Raw genomic sequence first — 22,147 nt, 5'->3', positions numbered from 1 at the left:
TTATCTTTATGTCTTTATATATCCCTTGCTTGGCAGAGTGCCTGCTTAATAAACCTCTGTTGATTAAATATATAAACCTAGCTGCTTTATCCATCAGGAAACTAGCAAGCAAAAAGTTTATGTTTGTTCTCAATAAGCTACCGAGTTGTTTTTTTCTACAGTATAGGTTTAATATCAGGCCAGGTCTGGTTGGACCTTTAGCTTTATTCCTAATATCCCATAACAGAATTTTATCACAAATGCTGCCACCAACATCTATTGAGTTGGAAACTCATCTACGTGCCCTCTTTTCTTCTCACTCCTCATTAGAAAAGCTATGCTGATATTGGGTAGCTCAAAGGAGCCAAACTGGCCTAATTAGAGAAAAAGGTCCCCAAAGTGTTTATGTATACAGTCATCCCTAGGTATCCTCTAAGGGAGTGGTTCCAGCTCCCCCTCAGATAACCAAAATCCATGGATGCTCAAGCTCCTTTCATAAGATGGTGTAGTATTTGCACATAACCCACACGCATCCTCCTGTATACTTTAAACCATCTCTAGATTACTTATAGTACCTAATACAATGTAAAAGCTATATAAATAGTTGCTGGTGTGCGGCAAGTTCAAGTTTGCTTTTTGGAACTTTCTGGAATTTTTTTCAAATATTTTTGACCCAGAGTTGTGTGAGTCCACGATGGAGAACCCACAGATATGGAGGGCCGACTGTATTCAGTATAAAAGCGACCCCTCCATTTAGCCAAGGTCTAGGAACGCCAGTTCCACGGCACCCGGCACCATGATGGTGCGGTCCTATGCATATGCTGCTGCTTCAAGCGCACAGGGACTACAGATCCAGCAGAGAAGAGAAAGCCAGTGCCTGGGAGAGCGACCCCATTGTTGATTCTGCTCCCTCCCTGCTGAGCGCTCCTGAAGCTCTCAGGTAGGGTCCGGGAGAGGCTGAGGCATCTGGGTGATGTGCTGTAAGAATGCATTTCACACTAGGTGTTTCGCCAAACGTGCTGTTAGGCTGTAGAGTTACCCTCAGACTAGTGACCCTTCAGGGATGGTTTAGTGGCTTAGGAAAGTAATAAAGTCAGAAAGCAACAAATACATTTGATCATAACTTCTGAGACTAATCAACACCCTAGCCCCAGGAAACTGACGGAGATTGGACAGGAAAATGCTGGGGATGAAAGCGCTGAGTGGCTTGGCACATCTGGTTCGAGATGGGCTGACTGAAGAAGTGCCAGGACTAGAAATGTGAGAAGAAATATGGGGTCCTGGGAAAGGGCACTGCCGCCAGGGCTTGGGGTGGTTTTCATCCCCCCAAAATAAAAAGCTGAAGTAAAGCTGACTTGAAATAATTTTAGTCATGTGTATATCCTAACTCTGGCACATTCTTTATCATGTTAACTTCTTTTTATTTCAAAGAACATTCAATTTACTAGGCCAAACTTCATAATGTTTTTAATTTAAACAGAGGGTTTTGCCAAACTTAGCCCTAAGAGAAATATTTTCATTATCCAGCTCTTTTATCAACTCCACAGCTCGGGTGTGGTTTCATTCCCCTGCTGGCCTTCCCTCTGTGCTGCTAGGAAACCAAACACGATGGCCATGAAATGGGAAAATACTCTCGATTGATTGGCTTCCACCTGCATGTGATGTGAGAGACACACCGTAAGGAACGAGTTGCCGAAACAGGGGGACCAAATTAAAATTTATACTTAATAGTGTTATTGATCTCGGAGAGACAGCAGTGAGCGGTCCTGAAGAGAGATTTTAGCTCCCTGCCCAGGAATTGGACCTGGGTAGCCTGGATGAAAACCAGGAATCCTAACCACTAGACCCCCAGGGACTAGAGGCTAGAAGCAAAGTGGCCCTGGCTCTTTCCCCCGTTTGAAAGCACAAATGTTTCAAGGAGGCAAAAACTGTAAAAACAGGTACAAAGTTTATTATTAAAGGCACAACACAACATATGGGAAAGCACACAGAGAAGCAGTTTGCTTACTTAAGGCAAAATCAAGCCCGTGTGCACCACAACTACTGAGCCTGAGCTCTGGAGCCCACAAGTCACAGCTACTGAAGCCCACGTGCCTAGAGCCCATGCTCCACAACAAGAGAAGCCACCGCAATGAGAAGCCCGTGCACCGCAATGAAGAGTAGCCCCCGCTCGCCCCAACTAGAGAAAGCCGCGCACAGCAACAAAGACCCAACGCAGCCATAAAGAAGAAAGAAAGAAAGACAAAAGCAAGGCAGAAATACACACCCAGAGAAGAGTGCGGGTGTCCTGAATGAGGAGTGCAGTAAAGAGGTGATTTAAATCACTCATATAGGGCAGTCCTTCTGGATCTTTACCTACATTTGGCCAATTATCTTGTTTCTTTTTTTACACCTGACTGGTCCTAGAGCCCTTCCCAAGATGCGTGCGCAACTTTTTTGCTCGGATGGATCCCACCCCAGAGACCCGTGGGTGCATGTCCACACTTCTTATGCATGGCGCCCCCCTCTCTTTTTGACCCTCAAGGAGACTTTCTGCACATGTGCAGACAAGGAAGTTTTGCTTGACGTCTTTACTTCAGCAGAGCTCAGCTTCTGCCACTGGCTTTGTTCTTGGAGTGTCTGGGTGAGAACAAAGGCTTCAATTTTACTCCACTTGACAAACACCAGCTGTCCAGCCCAGGGGCCCAGCTACGTCCTACCTCATTATGTGTGATATAAAGAAAATATGAGGGCTTTATCATAAGGACTCTTAATAATGATGATAATTATAGCTATCAGTTATTGAGCACTCACTCTATTGCAGGGCGCTACTCTGGTGACTTTATAGCTATATGACCCTCCCAACAGCCTTATCAGTGGACACCATCATCATCATTTATAAATGAAAACAAAGAGCAGACAGATCAAAGGGAGATGGCTTGACCTATCATTTGCCAGATGCATTATTGGTTCACACACTTAAAAAACAAACATTAAGAATGCTGGTCTAATATATTTAGTCAAGACAGTTGCCCCCCATAGATTAAAAAGGTGAGTAACCGTGGAAGAAAATCATAGAAGGGCATGTAGATGATAATTTGGGAAGGCTAGTGAGTCACGAAGTAAGAGTGGGAAAATGGAGAGCATGGATGCTGAAGGTGTGACCGGAATTTGATACAGCTCAAAGCACTCTGATAGCAGAAAATGTGTTAGAAAAGGAGTTTGGAAACCCTTACATGATAACTAATCCAGATTTTTGGCAGCCTCACCCAGATTGTCTTCTAATGTGCAGTTCTTTAATGTTATCCAATTCGTGTGCATGGAATCTGGTTTATTTGGAAGGTTAAATAAAAAGGAGAGTAGAGCAATCAAGAAAGGTAATTATAGAACTGGATGTAATGAAACTTTCGCTTGAAATTTAACCCAGAGAATAATTATTTTAGATATGTTTTTCTCTACTGTATAAATTAACACAATTGGTAGATTTTTCTACAGTTGCATTTACATTTATACTTTGTTGCTAAATTAATGAGAACCTAGAATTTGCATTGAGTTTATGGAAATGAGTACTCATTTCTCAATTAAAGTATTTAAGTATGCTTCATTGCTTTGCTGTAAAATTAGCCCTGAAGAGCCACTAATGCAAGCTTTGGGACAAATTTAGCTCTTTTTCAGAGATACTGAGCTCCTCCACAGCAATGCCGAAGGCAGGAGATCCTTAAGCATAGTGTACAGCACAGAGCAAGCCCCTGGGCTGACGTTTATGAATAACTGGAATGAGAAATCCTGATAACTGCTATTTGAGAAGGTGCTCTTGAAGAATAGGCCTTCTTTAACTGTGGACTGGGGAATTACCTATATACTTGGAGTATACTGGATCTGTGCAAGAATCCCCTTTACTATGTAAACATTCCTGAGTCCTCCTATTCTAAGTCTCTCTTTGTCATTTAAGAGGGACTAAGGGAGAGGAAAGGAAGCAGGAGAAGGAAGATAGAAAAGCAATTAGTATGGTGCAAAGGACATTTCCGTGTATGGAAAGTCCCTTTCTACTCTTGTAACGTATTTCCAAAGTATTTATGATTTATGGGCTTTGATATCTATTTTATAAACCAAGTATTAATTTACTATCTGAGTGCACATTCCTACAATTACGCCTCACTCTCCAAGTTGATCCAGTGGGGATCTCCCACAGCATCCCCAAAACTCTGGCTTCCTGAGCGTAAATCTTTCTTTGCCAAAATACTAAATCAACTGCACCCTATCTTAGAAAACTGAAAAATGTGAAGGAAGGACTCTGTAATGATTCATACACCTGGATGTAGAGCTCAAAGAATCTAGGCCAGCATAAGAGTACAAAGTAGGCACAGTTAACCCTCGAAATTGCATATAACCTTCACCTTCCCATAGTCCTGGGGAAGTTTAACAATATGCATTTCCTTTGGATTTGGCAGTTGGCCCTGGAGCCAGTGGTAATTATTATCCTTGCTCCTTTCCAGTCTTTCTCAGGAAGAGAAGATAGAAATATATTCTGTCCAAAGATGCTTTTAGGCTGAAGACAATTTAAGTACAGGAATACCTCCGAGATATTTCGGGTTTGATTCCAGACCAATGCCATAAAGTGAACATCTCAATAAAGTGAGTCACACGAACTTTTTGGTTTCCCAATGCATACAAAAGTTATGTTTACACTCTACTGTAGTCTACTAAGTGTGCAATAGTGAAACTGTGCCACCCAGATTGGGACTTGAACCCGCAGTTTTTTAACTGAGGTTACACACCTGGTCTCAGGACTTAGTGAAGCTCAGATTCTTGGTGTTTCGTCACAAAAAGAATTCAGTGAGAGACAAAGTGATGGGCAAGAAGTGCATTTATTTAGAGAGAAACACACTCCACAGACAGAGTGTGGGCCATCTCAGAAGGCAAGATGCCCCCAAACATGGGGTGGTTAGTTTTTATGGGCTGGATAATTTCATAGGCTAATGAGTGGGAGGATTATCCCATTTATTTCAGGGAAGGGGCAGAGATTTCTAGGAATTGGGCCACAGCCCACCTTTTGGCCTTTTATGGTTAGGCTCAGAACTGTCATGGCATTGGTGGATGTGTTATTTAGCATATGCTAATATATTATAATTAGCATATGATGAGGCTCAAGGTCCCCTGGAAGTCGAATATTCTGCCATCTTGGACCTAGTTGGTTCTAACCAGTTTTTGTCATGTCCTATGGCTTTCTCATTCTTTTAAAGGTTGTTCCCTGCCCCCTTCCCTCCTGTTTCAATAGTGTCTCAAAAAACGTACATACCTTAATTTAAAAATGCCTTATTGCTAAAAAATGCTAACCAGGGCATCCCTGGTGGCGCAGTGGTTGAGAGTCCACCTACCGATGCAGGGGACGCAGGTTCCTGTCCCGGTCCGGGAAGATCCCACATGCCGTGGAGCGGCTGGGCCAGTGAGCCATGGCCGCTGAGGCTGCGGGTCCGGAGCCTGTGCTCCACAACGGGAGAGGCCACAACAGTGAGAGGCCCGCGTACCGCAAAAAAGAAAAAAAAAATGCTAACCATCATCTGAACCTTCAGTGAATCATAATCTTTTTGCTGGTGGAGGGTTTGAAATTCTATGAGAATTTCATGACCAAAACATGACATAGAGACATGCAGTGAGCAAATACTGTTGGAAAAAATGCCATATATAGACTTGCTCCATGCAGGGTTGTCACGAACCTTCAATTTGTAACAAAAAAAAAAACAAAACTACAGTATCTGCGAAGCACAATAAAACGAGGTATGCCTGTATACTGCTAAGGAAATAGAAGATAGACTCTTAGCCTTAAAGAGCTTATGGTCAAGCTAAGAAAATTTGGAAAGAGTGTACAGTTTAGGAGCCAAAAGAAGAAAAGCCACGAAGCAGCATAAAAAAGAGAAGACAGAAAGGTAAGCCAAGAAGCAGTCACATGCGATGACACAGGAAGCTCAGACAGAAGGGCTTTATGAGAAGCAGCAGTATTTGCCACAGCAAGTCCTGAGAAAACGAGTCCTCTATGAAGACAGTGGTTCTTGCTAGTGGAAGAGATCTCTGCTAGTGAAAGAGATCTCCACTGTACAATACTAATAGGGAATTAATGATTAAAATTGAACCATTATGATTTCCTTAATAAGGATTTATGCTTATTTCTTTTCTTTCTTTCTTTTTACCTTATAAAACAATCCAAAACATAAGAATATAATTTGAGTATTTCTTTCCTCTTGTTTTCTAACAAAGGGACATTTAGTACAGTATCATAAATCAGACCAGTCCTCTCTCAAATGCGAATATTTAGAAGAACAAAGAGGTCAGAGGCACTCTGGTTCCAGATTACTAAAACAGTTCTTTCGTTCTCTGTTCATCTTTATGTGATTGCCTTCAATTATGTGCCACATTTCTTTTTTCTTCAGAAGGATGCTGGCTTGTGGTACCCGCCCCCTCACCCCATTGTATGCATCATATTCACAACGTATTGTTTGATGCCATCTGTTTAACACAATAGAACAGAAATAGGAGTCCTATCACATCATCTGATCCCCCTCCAAAGAAATATATGGCACCGTTCGACTGGGCAAAAGTCACGGGTGCTAAATCCTTCAACTAGTTTCAGATGTGAAACATGTGTTTTTACCCAAGTATAAATGTTACATGTTCTTCTACATCATTGCTCTCCCTTTCTCCTGGTAAAGAGACTGGCTTTTGGCAAATCCAGACAACTTGACAAGCCTTAGAAAGTATATTTATAAGCATAGGAGTCAGCACAATCTTGTGGAGAGCTCTGGGTTTGCCTTCCATCACACAACCAACCCACTTCCTTGAAGGAGTCATATAACCTCTCATTTTGAAAATAGGTATACTGTTATGGATTGAATGATGTCCCCCCCAAAAATTCATATGTTGAAATCCTAACTCACAATGTCTCCTAGTGTGACTTATTTAGAGATAGGATCTTAACAAATGCAATCAAGTTAAAATGAGATTATTAGGGTGGGCCCAAGTTGATGTGACTGATGTCCTTATAGAATGGGGAAATTTAGACACAAACCCACATACAAAAAAAAAACACCATGTGAACATAAATATGGCTGTCTAAAAGCCAAGGAAAGAAGGATGGGGTAGATCCTTCCCTCACAGCCCCTTAAGAAGGAACCAACTTTGCCAACTCCTTAATTTCAGACTTCTACCTCCACAGCAGTGAGCCAATAAATTTCTGTTGTTCAAACCACACAGTTTGTGGCCCTTTGCCATGAGAGCTCTAGCCAACTAATACCGATAGTATTATAGATCCACCTCACTGGGCTGTATTAAGGATTCTAGAAAATATGTCAAATGTCCAATCCAGCTTCAGGACTCTGAAGTTGCCCTTCCTAGAACACTGTATTTGACCAGTTTCAGTGAAATTAGGAGACAATTCATGGTCTCATGTGAAATGTGCTTCAGCGCTCATTATGGTGTCTGTGGCCTTAGAGTACCTTGTACAGAGCATCTCTACTTACTACCCAGGGCTCAAGGCAGGCCAGTTTGGTCCTAAGAAACCCAAAGATCCATTCTGAACCCCTAAAGAAAACATAACAATTTTGTAGACAATACCTGGGCAAAAACTGGAACTGAGGAATCTATGGAGATCATGCTTTCTCTTCGGTTCTTTTCTGCCATCAGATCCATTCTCCTTTCCCTATAATTTTCTTTTGCTCACACAGAGTTCCTCAGTGACTCACTTTATCTTCCATGGTGTCCATTAGGTCACTCATGCAGTCTCTCTTTGGCTACTGTTCCAATAGTGGTTCTCATACTTTAGTGGCATCAGAATCACTTGATTGGGTCTATAAAATTCAGATTACCAAGCCTTATTCCCAGAGTTTCTGATTCAGTAGATCTGGGGAAGCCCTAACAAGTTTCTAGGTGATACTCATGCTGTTGGTCTAGTGACCACACTTTGAGAACCACTGTTATATAATATGACATTTCTGCTTCAGTTTTCACTGATTACTTATCTACAAGCTTTCAGGTTCCCAAAGTCTATAATCTTAAAAAAGATCTGACTCAGATCCTCCTTTGCTTATATATTGAAATACCCCTTCTGTAGATTTTATATGTGGAGCCAGGAGTCAAGGACTCTGACATGTCTAGTGTAAAATGTGGGCTAAAAGTTTATTTATAAGTCAGATATTTGTCGCAGTCAGTTCTCAAATGTTGGCATCATACTATACATTACTAGAAACTATAACATCTCAGAAGGTTGAAGAGTGTCATGCTAAAGGAGAAACATGTTTTTAGTTCTAACTTGGGTTGCCTCTCATCTCATAGAGATTCTTTAGGTAAAATCACGACTCGTAGCTTTGATAGGAAGGGAATGGGCCTGATTGAAGCAATGTCAACAGAAGTAGAGACAAAAATCTATAAGGGATGTTGATAAATGTTTTTATATGTGGGTATATTAATTGAGTGTTAATCAAGGATTATCTGTGTCCTCACAAATAGATTGTCTGTCTGTTTCCCTACACATACTGAATCTTGGTTTCCGCCCTGGGTCAGGCATAGAGCTATAACACATAATAGATACTTGTAAGAATTTGATCAATGAATGAGTGGTTATCATCCTTTACATTTGTGTAGTTACTTAGAATCTTTCCACTGGTATTATCTCTGTCATCGTCATAATGTATGGAATTTGCTCTGAAGTCATTTTTCAGCTTTTATGATTCAAGTTGACATTCCTGTGGCACAGTGACAGTGATATCACAAGTAAATAAAAGTCTAATTCTTAAAAAAATTTCAAAATAACTTATTTCTGAAGAATCATAAAGGAAATCTACTGATCCTGGTGATCACTTCTTTTAAATCTCCTTGTCTCTCTCCACCCGTTTTCCTCAGACCCAAACCTCTTTTGACACTCCCAGGAAAACTTCTTTCCAGCAGCTGCAGCCCACATGGAGCCCCATCATTTTCTATCCTTCCCCTTTTCTTCCAAATTTTGTAACAAATTCCTTATCAAGGGCCCTCCTAAGACAGGGTTGCCAGAAGAGTTTGGAATACTCATGGTTTGCCCCAGTACTGAACTTAATTTGGGGGATCTATCAGGCCTCCCCAATGACAACAGCCCCTTCCCAAGAGCCCATTCTTCTAGGAGCCTTTGCTTCTACTTTTGAAGTATTTTTGTCAAGTCACAACTGAATCTCTCCTTTGTGGATAGTCACAAAAAGATCAGCCTCATGTGGTTGGTAGAAATGATCAGTAATCTTCCAAATATGTTTCAATTTAAAAGCAAGAATTTTCTTCAGCTTCTGTTATGCAGAGGCATTCCTTTCTCCCTATACTCTCAACTCTCAAATTCGTAAGCACAGAAGTTTTGAGGGTTTTTTTTTTAATTTAGAAAAGAATCAAAAGAACTTGGCAAGCTTTTCTTAAGTAGTTCAAATACTCCCTTTAGTGCAGAGGAAATACAGTCCTCTGTATTTGAAGTCTGAAGTGGCAGCTGTAGACCGAGACAGTATCTCCTCTAGCACCAAACTACTCCGGTCGAAGAGCTATGGTGCAACCTGCCTATTTTGAATTTATTAAACAAGGGAAGAATGACTTAGTTCTATCTCCCACAGGCAAAAACTCTGTTTACTCATTTAGTATTTCAGGAATGGGGCAAGATCCAAGGACCAGGACCAAGATATGGTGAGAGGATTTGAAGGAGAGAGAAATTATAAAGATAAAACACACTATTAGCAACCAAGTGACAATAATAATAGAATTTGGAGATAGGCAATGACTGCCTTTGCACTTGATAACAAATGTCCAGATTTCTACTTAGGTAAATATGGAACCTCTTATTCTAAGTTAAATGGCCAGTCTTGGAAAGGAAGCCAAGTTCCTGGCAACTGTGTCAAACATTGAGCTAGTCCATAGCTCTTGTTCCCCCGTGGGAAAAAGGAGAGATGCTCTGTGTCTGCATGAGCCCCCAGAAATGGTGACCACTCTTTGAGCTCAAGAGCTCAAGTTCAAGCTTTTATAGTCAATTGATTTTGTTAAGTTTTTGTTCTTATTATTCTTAAATCTAGAGTGTTCTCCACCCTCCTTTTCACCAAAGCAAATTCTTGCTTATCTTTTTGGCTTTAGTTTAAACATCATTTACGCCACACAGCCCTGCCCTGATGATCCCTACTCTCCTTTAAACTCGGTGACCTCCTATTGGAGCCTCTGTAGCACCAAGTATTGATCCTGGCAGATTATTATGACACATCTGTTCCTGCTCAGGGATTGTCTGTCTTTCTGATCAATGGTAAATTCCATGAAGGCAATGACTCTCTATTTTCTGCACCATTTTATTTTATTTTATTTTATTTTTTATTGGAGTATATTTGCTTTACACCATGATTCTGCTGTACAGCAAAGTGAATCAGTATATATATCTCCACTCTTTTTAGATTTCCTTCCCATTTAGGTCACCACAGATCATTGAGTAGAGTTCCCTGTGCTATGCAATAGGTTCTCATTAGTTATCTATTTTATACATAGTAATGTATATATGTCAGTCCCAATCTCCCAATTTGTCCCACCCTTTCCTTCTTCCCTTGGTAACCATAAGTTTGTGCTCTACATCTGTGACTCTATTTCTGCTTTGCAAATAAGCTCATCTGTACCATTTTTCTAGATTCCACATATAAGTGATATTATAGAATATTTGTTTATCTCTTTCTGACCTACTTCATCCTGTATGACAATCACTAAGTCCATCCACATCTCTGCAAATAGCACTGTTTCGTTCCTTTTTATTGGCTGAGATATTGTACATATGTACAATGGAATATTACTCTGCACCATTTTAAACAAGTGCTTAGCATATTTAAGGTGATATCTAGAAATTTGTTCTTGTTCTCAGCCTATTCAGAGAGAAGGGAAATTTTGAAATATTTCTATAGACAGTGTCCTTTTTTAAGGCTATCTATTTATCTATATATATTTGCATGTTATTACATAGTTTGAATTAATCTTTACAAACTAACCTTGTGTTACATACACTTTTGTCTTACTTCCAGTTTTGTTTTTCATTTTTCTTCTTAGTTCCTATCTGCTTTCCCCTCTTCTGTCCCCAGTGGCTATTCCAGGATAGCACTTTCTAAAATTCCAATGCACTCTGGCCTTCAGAATTTGAGAATTCTTGCTTTACATGTTTATTTCTAGAAAACTGTGTTTGCGGGAGTTCTGAGGTCTGTGGCTTCAGCATCAAGGTCATGGGAAAATCCTTACGGTTTAAGAGGAGATTCCTGGAGGCCTCCAGTGAATATGTGCAAATCCTCTACTGAGTAATAGTAGAAGAGCTAACTCTTGATCACCGTTGCTTAGAATACTTCTCCCTGAAATGGAACAACTCAACAAGCAGTTACATCCAAAATGTCCACTTTGTTTTGGAAATTTACTTCTACTTTTCTTAGTAGTGACACATTCTTTAAAAGGAAAGAATAGAAGGAGCACTGCTAGGAAGGAACTGAAGCAGGAGCAAGATTAGGAGAGAACACAAAACATCTCCTTTAAGTGTGTTCAAGTCTTCGGGTACAGATTATTCTGAACAAACTTGCAGACCAATCAGGGGACTCCCAGGGAGAGAAAATGTTTGAGATAAACATGTATAACTATGAATGTACCTGCATTCCAGAGACAGAAAAGTGTCCTTCTGATTTAGAGATTAATAAACTTGCTGTTGATCTTTAGCAAGATTCTAGAATTGAACATTAAATCACCAATTTGTGGGCATTCGGGTCAGAATATCTTGGCTTGGTCCCAAAGGAGTTGGTTAAAATTAAGTTTTGCCAGACTGAAAACACTACATCAGGTGAATACCAAAGAGGAATTCAATTTTTATTTCAGTAAAGCTTTTGATAAAAGTTTGTTATCATATCATGAAGAACCAGAAGGTAAACTGAGGCCTATATGGAAACACAGTGTGGTAGATTCAGAGTTGATTGAACAAATCTATTAAAGGGAATTATTTAGTGGATCCAAGTCCTTTGGAAGGAATAGTCTCTCTGGCATGTCATAGGGCTCACCCTGCCTGGTATCATGTTGATGATTTAGTTGACATTTTTTAAAACTGCCAAAAGCACCAAGCTGGGAGAGAAAATATGTTGATTAATAAAATCAAGATCAAGATTGAGAAATGTTTTAACTGGCAATAAATTTAATTGTCAACATTCCACAAACTTATGATTAAGGACACATATCTGAACAGGAATTTTTATTAATCAAGTATTCTATAGGTTGATTTAGAAAAATCAGAAAATACAAACAAGCAAATGGAAGAAAAAACTGTCAGTGTGGTAGTCATCAGAAAATCTACAAAAACTGCAGCTCTTTCCAAGCTCATTGGTAAGATTATACTTCTTTACTCCCTTTGAAGGGAGAAATGACCTTGTGATTTTCTTTCAGTAAAATAACAGAAGAGTCATGCAGTGTGTTCAAGTTGTCCTATCCTTTATTCCTGCCTCAGTGATATTGGAAGCTTCTGGAGCCTCCATCTGCCTGTGTCTTTAAGTGGGTATGGTGAGCAGGCCCCCTCTCAGAGCCTGCATTGGTAGGTAGCCTGAGCAAGAACTAATCTTTTGTTGTTGAGATTTGGGTGTTGTATTAAGTCACTGAGATTTGGGATTATTTGTTACTGCAACAAAACCTAACCTATTTTGACTGATAAAACTAGTATTTCTGAACAAAAAGATGAGAAGAGATGTGTTTGTGGTGTGTTTATTTCCAGTACAATTTTAGTACGTATGTATCGTACACACATAAATTATAAAAGTGTCACCACTCTAATTTGTAACATACTGGTTCATTTCATTAAATTGTGAGGTAAATATATTTCTATAACATCAATTTTATAACTTTGGACATTAAACTCATTATTCAACCAATCCCCTACTGTTAGAACTTAATTTTTCCCATTATATTATAATTAATACTGTAATGACACTCTTTACCACATCTTTAATATTTTACTTAGGATAAATTTAAGAGAGTGTTATCATAAGAAGAAACATTGGGCTTCCCTGGTGGCACAATGGTTAAGAATACTCCTGCCAATGCGAGGGACACGGGTTCGAGCCTTGGTCCAGGAAGATCCCACATGGCACAGAGCAACTAAGCCCGTGCGCCACAACTACTGAGCCTGCGCTCTAGAGCCTGCGAGCCACAACTACTGAGCCTGCATGCCACAACTACTGAAGCCCGTGTGCCTAAAACCCTTGCTTCGCAACAAGAGAAACCACCACAATGAGAAGCACGCGCACCGCAACGAAGAGTAGCCTCTGCTCGCCACAACTAGAGAAAGCCTGGGCTCAGCAACGAAGACCCAATGCAGCCAAAAATAAATAAAAATAAAATAAATAAATTTATTAAAAAAAGAAGAAAGGTTATTGCTTTATTGGGCTTTTATTATCATTTTCAAATTATCCTAAAATAACTAATACAAACATATAGTCCCACCAATTGTGTGTGAGAAACCCAGTTTCACCAGATATTTTTCTATATAGGATATTGGTTATTTTCATTTTTACCAGTCTAATTTTGCCCACACTTTTGGTAGCTAGTTTGTTTGAACATTTCACATGCTTGTGGGCCGTTTTATTTCTTTGTTATTCAATTATTCATAGCCTTTTTCTTTTGTTTATTTTAGTTGATTCACAAGATGTCATTTGATACTAAGTCTATTAACCCCATCATATTTTTTGCAAACATATTTCTCAGTTTTCTATTTTTTAATATTATTTATGATTTTTCCCATATTGAAGTTATAAATTTTAGTTAACAAAATATAGCAATCTTTTCTATGTGACTTATGTCTTGGAAGTCAAACTTAAAATATCTTCTCAAATCTCCAAATAAAATATTTTTCTCTAGTACTTTTATTATTTTTTACATGTACTTTTTTTTTTTTTTTTTTTTTTTTTATGCGTTACGCGGGCCTCTCATGTTGTGGCCTCTCCCGTTGCGGAGGACAGGCTCCGGACGCGCAGGCTCAGCGGCCATGGCTCACGGGCCCAGCCGCTCCGCAGCATGTGGGATCTTCCCAGACCGGGGCACGAACCCGTGTCCCCTGCATCGGCAGGCGGACTCCCAACCACTGCGCCACCAGGGAAGCCCTACATGTACATTTTTAATCCATCTGGAATTTATTTACGAATATCAAATATAAAAGAATCTTTTCTTCCCCACTCAAAAAAGGACCTGGAGTTTTTAACTGACATAAAACACAACAAGAAGCAAGTAGTGAGGCGGACAAACAGATTAATGCAATTTTAAACTTCCTTAACGAAAATCCAGGACACACGAAAAAGGAAGTCAATTCTACTGCATCCTATATCCATTAGACTGCATCTAAAATATTTAGTTTTGGGTTTTACATCTAAACTGGGATATTGGCAAATTGGAGGATAATCAGAGAAGGGCCGACAGAATGATAGAGGTCTGGAAAACCTGGTTTTAGAAGAATAATTCAAGAACAACTGCCACGAAGAATACTAGATTCATTCTGTGTAGTTCTAGATGTCAGCATTTGCTGCATTAAAATGTATAGCAATGCTTACTTCACTGAAATAAAAGGAAGAATTCTGTGTCCATTAGATCTGTTCAAAAATAAGGTATTGACATTCCCACTGCTGAAGGATTTCAAACAATGACTAAATGTCATTCTATCAGGAAGTTTGTAGAGGAGATCCTTTCCTGGGTTGGACCAAAAATCTCTAAGGCCCTCCCAAAATCTAAGATTTTACCATTCAGGACTATGTTTGACCTGCCTGAAGAAAATGGCCTAGTAAGTAACCCGTATTCCTTTCAGAAATTTAGGCCTGAGTTCTGAAAATGACTTAAGTTGAGAAGATAAGACAGAGCATCAGTTGAGAGCAGGAGCATTAACTTTGGGCATTTATGCACTAGCTCAGACCTCACCACCCAGTAATAAGCAATAGGACCTTAGGCAAATCGCTTATCTTGCCTGGGCTACAGTTTGTCATTCTAAAATGAGTGAAGTGGAGGAAGATATCGTTACAAGATAATCTAAATATCCCATCAAAGTCTAAGATGCTATAATTCCATGTTTAATAGATAGGTGGAATAAACTACATAACCAGGTTTCCAAATAGAAACCCAGATGCCTATTCTAATAAACCTCAATCATTTCAATGCCTTATCTTATTGAGAGCCACTACAGGCAGATCCAGAGGTTAAATCCAAGATTCATACATTCATTATTTGTCAAAATTTTTAAGAATCTACTGTGTACCAGGCACTATGCTAGTTACCAGAGATTCAAACATGATTAAAGTGAAGTCTGCATTCTCAAAGACCTCACAGTTTAGTAGTGATGAGAGCCTAGTAGACTAACAATTACAATATGATGTGATAATTTTGTGGAGTGTCTTTAAGTGCCATAGGTTCAAAGACATGCATCTTCTAGGAAGTCTCTAAACAGTAGGTCTAGACAGTGTCTAAACACTCTTCCTGCTCTGCTTCTTCAACATGCTTCTGAATCAGACTAGCCTGCCATACCCACTTCACCAGAGCTAACCAGTAGTTGTGTAAAGACAGATGCTGAGCAATGCCTCCAAGGCTCAAGTCAAAGACTCAAGCACAACTGCCTGTTTAAGACTAAAGATGTCTCTGGAGTCTCAATCAAGCAAAGCACAGACAGCCTCTATATATCCCTCCTGACAATGACCTTCTGTGGGCATTTTCCATACTGCTGGCTCATCTAAGTATGGTATAAATAAAACTCAAAGGGACATCTTTTCTATGCTTTAGCAACCTGCCCAGTAAAGGCACGTTTTGTTTTAGGGAAGGGTCTAATCATACCTCTGTGGTTGTATTGGCAAAGTGTACTGATACAAGAGATGTCTGGGTTGTGGCTTGTCCAGTACCTAAAGTTGACCTTTGCAGAGATAGTTATATGATCTGCCTCTTAGAGCCTGTAAACTATTGGGGCAGGATTCTCACATTATATTTTGTATAGCACTAAGCCCTCAGACTCCCACATTATGAAACTCCAGGTTTTGTTTCATTAGGAATAACCTGACAGAACCTGATTAAGAACAGAGGAAGAGAAAATACATCAACTGACAGAACAGAACATTTCAACAGGATCCTGACACATGTGATTGCTTCTCCCACTACTAGTTTTCAAATAAAAACACAACCAACCCCAGGTATGCAGCAGCTCAGGGAGAAAAGCTCATCTTAGAATAGTGGTCTCAGAATCACCTGGAGGGCTTATTAAAACATGGAATGCTGACTTACAACCCAGAGTTTGTGATTCACATAGGTCTGAGGTGGTACCTAAGAATTTGTATTTCTGTAAGTTCCAGGTGATGCTGCTGCGGCTGGTATAGGGACCAAACTTTGAGAACCACTGCCTTAGAAGATAGCTGATACTTGACAAATGCTCTCCCATCTCAAAGAACTTCCCAAGACAAGCCAGGCCTCTATGTCTACTATGGGTCTCCCTAGAGAGATCTCTCAGAAATGCAATAAGGAAAAGAATGGAAGTAAACAGTCTTAAGAGTTTTCCTGGGGCCAGAAGAAAAGATGTGAATAGATCAATGATGTTTGATGTATGGTATAAGTGGATAGCATCCACAAGAGGTGGAACCAATGACCTCATATGAATCAGCATGGAGAAGACAAGGACACAAACCGTCAGGATATCATACTTCAGACTGTGGCTGTTTCTCCCATTCCTCAGGAATATCCTAGTCCTCCTGTTTTCTTGTTGTTGATCATGACTACTGGAGCTGAGCTCTTGGGCCTTTAAGTACTCCATGGATAACCTGAGAAACTCCAAGAAATTCTCTTTTTTATTATTTTTTTATTGAAGTATAGTTGACGTATAATACTATATTAGTTACAGGTGTATGGTATACTGATTCACAATTTTTAAAGATTATACTCCATTTATAGTTATTATAAAGTATTGTTGTACTATATATCCTTGTAGCTTACTTTATACCTAATAGTTTGTACTTCTTAATCCCCTACCCCTGACTTGCCCCTCCCCCCTTCCCTCTCCCCACTGGTAACCACTAGTTTGTTCTCTATACTACCTGTGTGTCTGCTTCTTTTCTGTTATATTCACTAGTTGTTATTTTTTGATTCCAAATATAAGTGATATCATACAGCATTTGTCTTTCTCTGTCTGACTTATTTCACTTAGCATAATGCCCTCCAAGTCCATCTGTGTTGCTGCAAATGGCAAAATTTCATTTTCTTTTTATGGCTGAGTAGTATTCGATTGTCTATATATACCACATCTTCTTTATCCATTCTTCTGTTCATAGAAACTTAGGTTGCTTTCATATCTTAAGAAATTCTTATCTCCGTGATTTCAAGTTACTCAAGGTGGATGTGTTGTCTATTTAAACAGCTCAATAGTTCACCAGTGTGGGTATTTATTATATTCTTTATAGCATGCTATGCTATCAGAATTTCTTTAGAGAGCAGTTAATTTAAAATCAAGTGATCCCTATAAGTGAAAGATTCTTCTTTATCTTTGGATACTTTCTTGGGTTTCAAAGGCTGGAAGTAAGGGCTCTCCCCACAGTGTCATCCACAGACCCTTCCTGACTTGTCATGGCGTGTGGCTGTGGCCAAGCATATGCCGCTGATTAAAGCACTTTCAAGCTGGAACTGTAGTGCTCCATTTGCTTGTATCCATTTCCAAAAACATGACTGGAAACCTGGACTGATTCTGGACTTTCCCTTGTTCTCTGGGCCTTGCTTCTGGCCCTGCCATTCCCTTCTGGTCCACCTCACCTCAAAGAAGATGTAGGCCCCCATGGGAGAAAGGGGAGGCATTCCACAGACACAGCTAAGAAGAAAGTGTCACCCCAGGGTAGAGCCGCTGGCAGCCCACCCAGGCTATTTTGGGGTGGATCCAACCCTACTGCATATTTCTCTAAAATAAAACATCCAGTTAAATGTACACCAGATTCTTCTTTTTCTGCAATATTTAAATAAACATAGACTTTGTAGGTCCCCAAAATAAACTTTTGAGAATAAACAAGTAATTTTTTTCTAAGTATATTAGAAATAGATGGTTAGGAGTCTTCTAATCTGGCAAAGACAGGAATGGAAGCATGAATGGAAAGTGCACCAAGACTCTTGGTCACAAATAGGCTTCTCACTTAAACCAATACGATCACCTCATGCATTCTGACCCGAGCAGGTCACTGGTTTCCAGGAAGACAGTTGGTCAGATATTTTAACCTTAGATGTGGTTAAAGAACAAGAGAAAGGACCTTAGGCCAAGAAACCAGCGGAGAGAGAGAATCACTACGCTTTTTTTTTTTTGGCGGTACGCGGGCCTCTCACTGTTGTGGCCTCTCCCGTTGCGGAGCACAGGCTCCGGATGCGCAGGCTCAGCGGCCATGGCTCACGGGCCCAGGCGCTCCACGGCACGTGGGATCTTCCCGGGCCGGGGCACGAACCCGTGTCCCCTGCATCGGCAGGTGGACTCTCAACCACTGTGCCACCAGGGAAGCCCCTTTTTTTCTTTTTAATATAATTTCAAAACTGTGATTTGGATAGGTGTTATTTTGTGTCTTTTGAAAGCCATGGGGATAGATATGTGTGACTCCCCTCCTCCGACAGAAAACTGAAACTGACATCCAGATAGACTTGGCCAGATCAGAAGTAGAACTCAAATTCGTAGGCATTAGTCCTGCTATTTAATGTCAAGGTCATCATCTTCTAAAGGCTAGAAAAAAGTTCAAGAAGAGAAAATATATGTCACTATTATTTTAAATGACATTAATTTGATACTCCCTAAGTGAAAAGGCACCTCTAAAACATTTACTTGACTCTTCTCTTGTTTACTTCTCCACTCTAGCTACCTATTATTCTTTCTCTCTAAAAATGACTGAGGTAAGGTGGTAAAATTGGAATGGATAAACCTACCACATAGGGATGCTTTAAAGATTAAAAGGATAACCTATGAGGAAACACCCAGCAGACAGATAGTAGATGCTCAATAGAGAACTCCTTCTTTCCTCGTTGGCAGAGAGAAAGCATCGCAAGATCATGAGCAGAGAAGTGTTGTTATGAGAGCTACATTAGGTTCTTCCCCTCATTGGAGTCAAATTGGTGAGAAAGGAGCACCAAGCGTTTACACATCAAATCTGTCTGCGACTCTTTTGCAGACTAACTCTATTTTCCCCAGTCATCACTGCAGGTTTTAGAACAAAGCAATGGACAAAGCAATGCTCCTCACAACCAAAGAGGGTTCTGCTAAACAGCAAAGGCTAAACAACAACCTTGAACGTAGTTCAAGGTTCTATCAGACTCCTGGCATCAGATTAGGAGTTCCTTTGAAGAAAAGATTGCTGTCTTCAATAGAACTCCTTACTAGCCCTTTCTTAGAACGTGTAATTATACACCTTCTATTGGAACTAGGTAGTCATTTGGTCAACCAACAATTAAGGAAACAGCATTCATATTTGGTTACACAATTAGCATATATCTCCCTGTCTGGATGATTTTAAAGGCTATAAAGAACAAAATAGTTTTGCCCTAAGTACATATAAGTATATTCTCCATAGAAAAAGAGAAAGAATTAAATGCTCTACCATATACACATGGGAAGCCATGTCTTGGAGAGTACAGCTTTGGGTTCAGATGGTCCTGAGTTCAAATTTCTTTACTAGGTTTGCAGACTAGGGAGTTATTTGACCTTTCTGTGATGCAGTTTTCTCATCTATAAAATGGAAATGATAATAGCTTACCTTGTAGGGTTGTCAAAAATTGCATGAGATAATGTGAATTATGTTCTTATTATGCATACAATGTCTGACCCTTTAGGGGCTCCATCAATAAACAGTGGTTAATATATTGGTGTTGATTGCTAATTGTGCCAAGATTGGCCAAGCTACCTTCACAGGGGCTATGTGCCTTGAGTGTTTTTGTTTGACACTTACCTTTAGCCAACTGAGCAATGTAAGATGGAGTCCCCAAAAGATCTTGGGAACAATGACCTCTTTGATGATCACTACCACCATACTGTGAAGTCTATGAACTGGCCAGTCAGAGTCTATCCAGCCAAGACCACTTCAGAACTTTGGATTGGAGTTCCATCACTGGAATAGCTGCTGTGGTGTCTCCATGAGCTTGAGGAGCTTAATGGGGTTGGGCAGGGAGGCAGGTTGTGGGCAGGAGGCTTCTAACTTCCCTGGATCTTACCGTTGCCTCAGAGGTGTTTCAGCTGAGTCAACCACCGGGAGGTGGAAGCCTAGCCTCCTAGTGTTTATTCATAACCAGAAATAGGCCATACCCCAGGTGTTCATAATTCTGAAGGCCTTGTACCATAGCCTGAATATTCAGCTTCCCCCATCAAAAATAAAGACAGCTCTCCATCTAGAGATAGGCCAAGCAAGAAACTCCTTCTATTGTAGGAAATGGGGACTCACTCTGTTGCCCTTTGACTCCAGGCAGGCTCTGAATGTCTCCTTTCTAAACAGACTTATTCAAACTCCTCAGGTAAATGTCTCTCCTCTGACAAGGAGCCAAGCGTTCAAAGTCCTTGAAAAGTTTAGTACTTACCTTCCAGAAGTTTCTAATCCCCATAATAGTCTCTTCACATCCTCTTCACAGCATTTAAGGTGTTAGGACTTTCTCAGTGGGTTGCTGAGTGATTGCAATTAAGGAGACAGACTTTGACAGTAAACTAATTTATGTTTGTGGCCACCTAAGCCGTGGTGTTTTGACGAAGAGAGATAACCTCTCATGGATGCAGTAGAAACTTTTGTTTGGTGAGCTGAGCATAGTGTAAGAAAAGTTGCCTATCCAGGGCACTCTGGATAAAATGACATATAATGAAAGCAACAATAACAGAACAGCTTCCAGACCTGGCAGTCCTCTGCTATGACAGGATTTGTTTTTTCATTTGGTTTGCTTCTTTTCACTTGTAGATAGATAAACAAACAAACATTGTAAGAAATCACAATAATATAGAGGAGCAAACTAAAAAATTAAACGTTTCCTAGGAATCCATGAATATTAATGCTGTAAAAGACAACCTCTTGGTCTCTTTAAATATACAGTTAATCTTAGATGGTTGCTTAATAATCCATTTTATGAATGTACCACAATCATTTAACCAAGGCTGAATTGTCAATATTTGGATAGTTTCCAGATTTTCAGTATTACAAAAATACTTTGATGAATGACATAGTCGATAAATATTTGTTCTTAGTCAGTATCCTTTCCTTACAATAAGTTCCAAGATATTGTATTTGTTGAGTGAAAGGCTCTGCACAGGATTTTGTTCACATGAAGAAGGCTGCTCTGAACATTCCATGCAAGACTCCTATGGAATAGATGCAACATATGTCTCCTCCTGGGATTGGACTTTCCAGGTCTTGGATAAAGGACCATATGGCTCAGTTTTCCCAGGCAGTCCCAGTTAATTTCTGCTGATCCAGGGACTCACCCTTTTAGTGACCCTTTTTATTCTCAAAAGTGTCTTGGTTGGGGCTTCCCTGGTGGTGCAGTGGTTAAGAATCTGCCTGCCAATGCAGGGAACATGGGTTTGAGTCCTGGTCCGGGAAGATCCCACATGCCACAGAGCAACTAAGCCCGTGCGCCACAACTACTGAGCCTGCGCTCTAGAGCCCACAAGCCACAACTACTGAGCCCACGTGCCACAACTACTGAAGCCTGTGTGCCTAGAGCCCGTGCTCCGCAACAAGAGAAGCCACCACAATGAGAAGCCCATGCACCGCAACGAAGAGTAGCCCTCGCTCACCGCAACTAGAGAAAGCCTGCGCACAGCAATGAAGACCCAACACAGCCATAAATAAATAAATAAATAAATTATTTTTTTAAAAGTGTCTTGGTTTAGGCAATGTATAGATAGTCATCCTAGTCATAGGGTAGATGAATGCTTTCCTTTTAGAGATAATGCAAAACTGTTCCCAAAATTGTTGTGCCGACTCAAACTGCCCCAATAATGTAAAAGTGACACTCTGGATCCACAGCCTCTCTGACACCTGGTCCTGTCAGACTTTTTCATGTTTTTCAATCAAATGGTTGTAAAATCCTATTTTATTAAAATCATGATTTACATGTCCCGATCTCTGTTGATGTTATATACCGTTTCATATTTTTGTTAGCCATATATATATATATATATATATATATTATTTTTTTC

At 40.1% G+C, this 22,147-nt stretch overlaps 1 long non-coding RNA gene across 1 annotated transcript in view; it reads left to right on the top strand.

The window, feature by feature from the left end:
• Window positions 1-13,101, top strand: part of LOC116753572 — a 48,576-nt gene extending 35,475 nt beyond the window's left edge. The window contains exon 3 of the long non-coding RNA XR_004349766.1: window positions 12,959-13,101. This is a non-coding gene — a long non-coding RNA (uncharacterized LOC116753572). The remainder of the gene's footprint in view (window positions 1-12,958) is intronic.
• Window positions 13,102-22,147: the final 9,046 nt, after the last annotated feature.

Source organism: Phocoena sinus, chromosome 4 (assembly GCF_008692025.1).
Source record: "Phocoena sinus isolate mPhoSin1 chromosome 4, mPhoSin1.pri, whole genome shotgun sequence".
Taxonomy (NCBI): Eukaryota; Metazoa; Chordata; class Mammalia; order Artiodactyla; family Phocoenidae; genus Phocoena; species Phocoena sinus.
Note: the sequence above shows the minus strand (reverse complement) of the source record. Positions and strands in the feature narration are given on the sequence as shown.